Genomic DNA, 6,734 nt, shown 5'->3' on the forward strand with positions numbered 1-6,734 from the left:
TAAATTTTGTCAAATGAAAATATGATCAAAATAAAAGTTGTACATATTGATGAGTTCTACAACTTTGGTATTCATGAGTTTTTCATGTGAAATCATTTACTCTTTCAAAATATTGTTTCAAGTTAAAATTATTTGAATTTCAAAATTTGAATCGTTCAAACAAAGTCACATGACAAGATGACCAAAATAAAAGTTGTACATGTTGATGAGTTATACAACTTTTATGTTTACAACATTTTCATTTTATTTCATTTAACGTCATAAAATTGTATTCAAAATTTTTAAAATTCAAATTTTTAATTTTTATTTTTTTTTGTTTTCTATATTGTTTTGACTACAATTGTTTATATATATATTTCTTCATATATAGAATAATAAAAAATATTATATTTGTGTATATACACAATTTTTTTATATTACTTTGTGTTTTTATGATATAAAAAATATAGAATTTATAATTTTTTTAAAAAAATATTTGTAGGGGCGGTTGGATCAGGAACCGCCCCTACAAATGCATTTGTAGGGACGGCTGGATCAGGAACCGCCCCTACAAATGGTACCTAGTATAAATAGGAGGGAAGCGCACGGGAGTCATCGTCTAGGCGTGTCTTTCTTCCTCCGACGCCGTCAGGCTGCCTAGGGTTTCTGCCGCCGGTCCCGTGCCCGCCGACACCCGCACCCGGTCCCGCGCGCCCGCCCCCCGCGCCAACCCCCGGCGTCCCACGCCCGGCCCCCGGTGCCCTCCCCCGCGCATCGACCCCGGCGTCCCGCGCCTGGCCCCCGGCGCCCTCCCCTGCGCACCGACCCCCGGCGTCCCGCGCCCGGCCCCGGCGCCCCTCCCCCGCGCGCCGACCCCCGACGTCCCGCGCCCAGCCCCCGGCGCCCGCCACCCGCACGCCGACACCCGCACCCGGTCCCCGGCGCCCGCCCCCGCACGCTGACCCCCGGCGTCCCGCGCCCGGCCCCCCCGCGTGCCGACCCCCGGCGACCCACGCCCGGCCCCCGGCGCCCGCCCCCGCACGCCGACGACCCGGCCCTCAACTCAGGTTTGTTCCGTCCCTTAACCTTCTTCTTGTCTTCAGTTCCTATCGGTACATTGTTACCGTGCACACCGAGGATGCTGCACACACGCCCTATCGGTACATTGTTTTCTCGCAATTTCCAGATGAATTCTTTTGTCATTGGATCTATTTCACTGTGTGATGGCCATTGCTTGTTCTCCCCCATATGTTTGCGAGCACGGATGGTTGTGGTGGTTGTTGACACGGCTTATGTACCACCCATGGTCGCTAGTTCGGAGAAGCCTCACCATTGCCCTGCACCCTGTTCTGCATGTCGCAGCTCAATCTCTTATTCCTGCACCACCCCTGTAATTCAAGTTTTGTCATTGATTGCTCCTTTTTGTGAGGAACACTTACTGTTACTATTTATCTAGCTTAGCACACGTACCTACCTCACATGAAACACAAGGTCTTGCCTAGTCCTATACTTGTTGTTGTTTATTCTGCTTCTTCCGATCCTAATTCCGAAGCCAACCTCCCATGAGTATAGGTTGTAGAATTCTTTCGCCTCCCTCGTAAGGTTGGAAAATTGGCTCCCTTGGACGGTCCTGGGCAGTTTTTAGCGCTCGGTTGATGGCGCTCTCTTCTAGTGGAGCTAAGCGTGAGTCAGGTGCATGTTTCCCCCTCTTCCTGCAGTGTGTCAAATAATGTTCGTCAGCTAAAGTATAGGTCGTGACTTTCTTGCCACAGCCCAATAGTCCCTTTACTTCTCCATCGCCTCTTCACCCCATTGCATTTCCTTGAGATGATAGGTCTTGAGATGGGAGAGATCAGATAGTTCGCATTAACTAGCAGAGTATCAGGTCAGGAGAAACATGATAGAATAGAGATTTGTGTTTAGTACTCTATTGTCATGCTGACCTATCAGCTAATGACCTTCCTTCCAGCATGTTATGGCCGTGTAGTGCTGTACCAGTACAGTGTGTATGGTTTCTTTGTCTGTATTTAGCAACCACGATCAACAAGGTTTGTTGGTCGCAGCTGAAAGTCTTTATCTCCTTATAATTAACCAGAAACAAGAAAGAAAGCTAAACGTAGTCTACGCGTTCATGGTTCATGGACGTCTCCTAAGCGGTACAGTTGTGGCATGGAATTTCTACCTCCGTTTTCACTTGCTGCAGCAGTCGGCGATAGGCACCCGTAGCTGGCCGGAGCCAGACAGAAATATGGAAGTGCATGTAAGCACCACTTGAGACCTCAAACTCTGACAGACCAAGACTGCCTTGTTTATTGTCAGTGATGACAAATTAAACCATGTTCCATGTTAATGGCTCACATAGTCACATGCATTACGATAGGTAAATAAATTGAGAAATGAGTTGATTCGTGCGCGCTGCTACCCTCGCCTCTTCACCCCATTGCATTTCCTGGCTTCCAAGGTGGCCGACAGTCGCTGAACTTCGTTCCATCGCTTGATGGATTGGCTCTAAATCTTCTAGATTCCTCGTTGCTGGCGAACTTTGCAAGCTACCAACCGGCAAGAAAGTTGCAGTGCATTTGTTTCATGTCCCTTTTGCGTCTTCTTTTTGTTTTTTGAAAATAGAAATAATTAGCCTATCTAACTAAGTGCTAAGTGTCTGTAGTGTTGTGTCAGTACTATTAAATTTCTAAAAACTGGATAGTGGTCATTTCAGCTAGGTGTCAGTGCTCATTTCAGTTAAGTTTCTGTGCTCATTTTAGTTAATTTTCAGTGCTCATTTCAGTTCAGTTTTAGTGCTCATTTCAGTTTCAATTTCAGTGCTATTTTCTGAATGTGAACTACTTGATGCTGTGATCTACCTAATGTTGTGATCTACCTGGTACCTGAATGCTGCTGGCTGGCTGTAATCGGGCTTACTGGCTGCTGGCTGCTGGCTCCTACTATTACTCTACTTATTAGGCAGTATCGGGCTTGCTGGCTGCTGGCTGCGGCTGCTGGCTGCTGGCTGGTACCAGTGGCTGCTGGCTGCTGGTTGGTCTCCTACAACTCCTATTACTACTACTTGCTACTCCTACTACTACTCTACTACTATACTCTCCTCTACTTCACTCTACTCCTCTCCTCTCCTAAGCAGCTTTTGCTACTTCTACTACTACTCTACTACTTCCCTAATACTACTGTTTACTACTTCTACTTCTACTTCTATCTTCTATCAACTACTAGCTACTGGCTACTGGCTGGTCTCCTACAACTCCTATTACTACTACTTGCTACTCCTACTACTACTCTACTACTATACTCTCCTCTACTCCACTCTACTCCTCTTCTCTCCTAAGCAGCTTTTGCTACTTCTACTACTACTCTACTACTTCCCTAATACTACTGTTTACTACTTCTACTTCTGTCTTCTATCAACTACTTGTACTTCTGTCAACTAATTCTACTACTTCCCTACTACTACTGTCTACTACTTCTGATTGTCCAATCTGCCTATTAGGTTCAGAAGATATTAAGCATATGATGTTCATGTGTGATCGAGCAAAGTCAGTATGGCAGCTGTTGCTTTTTTGGGAAGCAGCACCTGCTTTTTTTTTGCCAAATCTCCCCTCTCCTCTATTTTTGCCGCCTTTCCTATCCTCTATGTTTGGGAAGCAGCAACTGCTTTTTTACACCTTTTCCTCTATATGTTTGTTAAGCAGCTGTTGCTTTTTTTTGCCAAATCTCCCCTCTCCTCTCCTTTGTTTTGCCGATGATGAAATTGTCCAAGTCCATACATTATATGGAATATGAGCTGATGATCAAGAACTTGTGAGGAACTTGGCATCATTAGCAGCCGCCCCTACATTACCTTCTCCTATCTTCTCTGTTATGATGCCTTGATGCTCCAAGTTCAAGATCAGATGATGATTGACATGTTTCTGAGGCCTCTACCACTGCTACTTCTCGTTTTTTATATTGTTGTTTTATAGGACTACTTTGGTTTATAGACCTTTTTGATTTCTTATACCTTCTCGCGTACCTAAAGCACACTTTCTTGCATCTTTTAGAACAAAGCGCGAAATAATATCGCGGACAACAGATAGTGCAGCTCGATGCCCCGAGCATGATGAGCAGTCAATCCTTGAGGAGCAAGCACTAGAGGACCAGCTTACTTAGGAATAGTTCGATAACGAGGTAGAAAAGGATCTAGAAGTGATGCTTACTCAGGAGGAGTGTGACGAGGAGGAAGGCCCCAAAGGAGAGGCTGCTGAAGGCGAAGAAGAAGAGGATGATGAGTTAGAAGAGGGATATGAAAGTCCCGAGGATCCTTTCCCACCTGAAGCAAGAAGGAGGCCAATGGAGGAAGATTTGGATAAGGATTTTGACCCGAACGAGGAGGTAGGGAAGAAGCCTTATCATGTAAATTTTGCTAAAACTTTGGTTGTGTTACCTCTGCTAGCACTTTGACCTGTCCTATATACAGGTCCCTCCTGAAACTCAGAAAAGACGACGTCGACGTCCGCGACATCTTGCTGGACAAGATGGAGTAGAGGAAAGGAGAGCAGAGGCAACAACCATAGAGACGGATCACGATGGCTCTGCTCAACAAACTCAAGACACAACCACGACTACCAAGCCTAAGAGGAAACAAGGGGATAGAAAAGGAAATATATATCCAGATAAGGCTTGCTATTTGATAACAGAGGTTGGGCCAGTAGGGGAGATCCTTGAGCCAAAGGAATTAAGAGGACGATTCCGTAATGTGATCAGGGCCCTAGTAAGAGATAAATTGAACCCAGCAATCCCTAATTGGAAAGAGGTACCAGAGAACATAAAGAATGCACTATGGGATAGGCATCTGAAGGTCAATTTTAGATTTCCGGAGGGTAAGCACGAATTGGTAAAAAAAATGCTATCAGGATGATGGGAGAGTCATTTCGACGTTGGAGGTCGAAGCTCAACACGAAGTATATCCAAAAGGGGTTAAGTCCCTTCAACGAGTTCGGCAAAATAACTCCTAGTCAATGGGAGGAGCTCGTGGCTCAGAAGACTTCAGCAGAGGCATTGGAGCTCAGTGCCCGTAACACCGAGCTGGCGAAGAGGAACAAACACCACCATCATCTAGGCCTTGGTGGCTATTATGCCAAGGAAGAGCAATTTAGGAAGATGGATGAAGAGGCCGTAGCTGCTGGGAATATCGATGTGATGAACTTGAAGGTACGCTCAAGGAACTGGATATATGCGAGGAGTACAGAACCATCCGACAGTAATCTTAAGTTTGATAAGCCGGAGACCCAAGAGGCGGTATCAAGGATACTGAAATATGCTGAAGACAAAGAGATGGGCTCATTCAATCCTTCCAGAGAGAGGGACGAGCTTAGCCTTGGCTTGGAAAACAAGGAGCACACAGGCCGCACCAGGGGGCTAGGGAAAAGGATGACCTGGAAGCAAGGATTCGAAGAGGACAGGCACATGTACAAGAAACATGGCCGAGACTAGGAGACTAGTCTTTAGCTCTAAGTGAAGGCTCTAGTTGCGAAGGCGCTGGAGGAGCAAGGAATGTCTACGGAGCCACGTATATTAGTGACGCCGCTGGGAGAACTGGCATTAGTTGGCAGCCCTCCGAAAGTTCCTAGCAGCCAAGGTTCCACTGCAGCCACAACCCTAGTCGATCTCATACAGGAACCTACTAGTTGCACCTTGGTGTTTCTCAGCGGCCGGCAGAACACTGTGATGGAGGTGGCAACGGGTGTGGCACATCCTCCCGGTGGCTTACACCACAATAATAAGATACCGTCGGAATACACTAGGGTCGAGGTGCATACAGTGAAGCCTGAGTTCATGCAGTGGAGGATAGACTACGCAACTCCCGAGGGGCTGGTGTTACTCGAAGACGTTATGGGGCAGTTCATCCTCTGGCACAAACGGGACATTATATTGACTATTTCTTCGCCGCCTCTCCCTCTCCCAAATTTGGAGCGAGTTGTTGAGGACGGGGAGATATTTTCACCGTCTCATGACCCCCACATTCCTAAGATGCCACATTCTTCCCCGCCTCCTATCGAGCATGTGCCTGATGAGATGCCACAACCTTCTCCAGCTCGTACCGGGTAAGTGCATCATGAGATGCCATAGTCTTCTCAACAAGCACAACCGATACATGAACAACGAGTGTCTCCTGAAGAAGGTGATGCACAAGAAGATGAGGACGTGCCTAAATGGGAACTCCGAAAGAAGATTCCAATCAACATAAGGCCAGTTTATGTTCCGATCAAAGACGTCTCATCGGTATCTAAGTGGTATTCCAATGATCAGTTCAAGCCTGAAAACCAAGTTAAAAAAGTCCCATCACGGGGTTCTGAGGAGGCTGTTAGTAGCAAACTCCACCAAATTGCAAAGCAGTATCCAAATGTTGATGCCATCGAATGGTCAAAGGATTGCCCAAAAAAATATGAAAGAGGCAAGCCCTTCCTACCAAACTGGGACATCCAGCGCCTACCACTTGGAATGAGAAGGTTCCATGATTGGTACTTGCGTGTTCTCCCAATGAGCATAGATATCATACAAGCATGCTTTCCCACCGGCACATTTGGAAGCCCAGCCGGAAAAATTGTCTTTGACTTCAATGACATGCACACATGCTTTCACCTGGGAGAAATGGAGATGAATCTAATTCGCACGTGGTGCCTGTAAGTCCTTGTCCTCCCGATATGATATGAATGTAATCTTTGAATTATGTTGTAACTAACCCACGCCGTGATTTGTAGAATGCA

This window comes from Miscanthus floridulus, chromosome 15 (assembly GCF_019320115.1).
Source record: "Miscanthus floridulus cultivar M001 chromosome 15, ASM1932011v1, whole genome shotgun sequence".
Lineage (NCBI taxonomy): Eukaryota > Viridiplantae > Streptophyta > Magnoliopsida > Poales > Poaceae > Miscanthus > Miscanthus floridulus.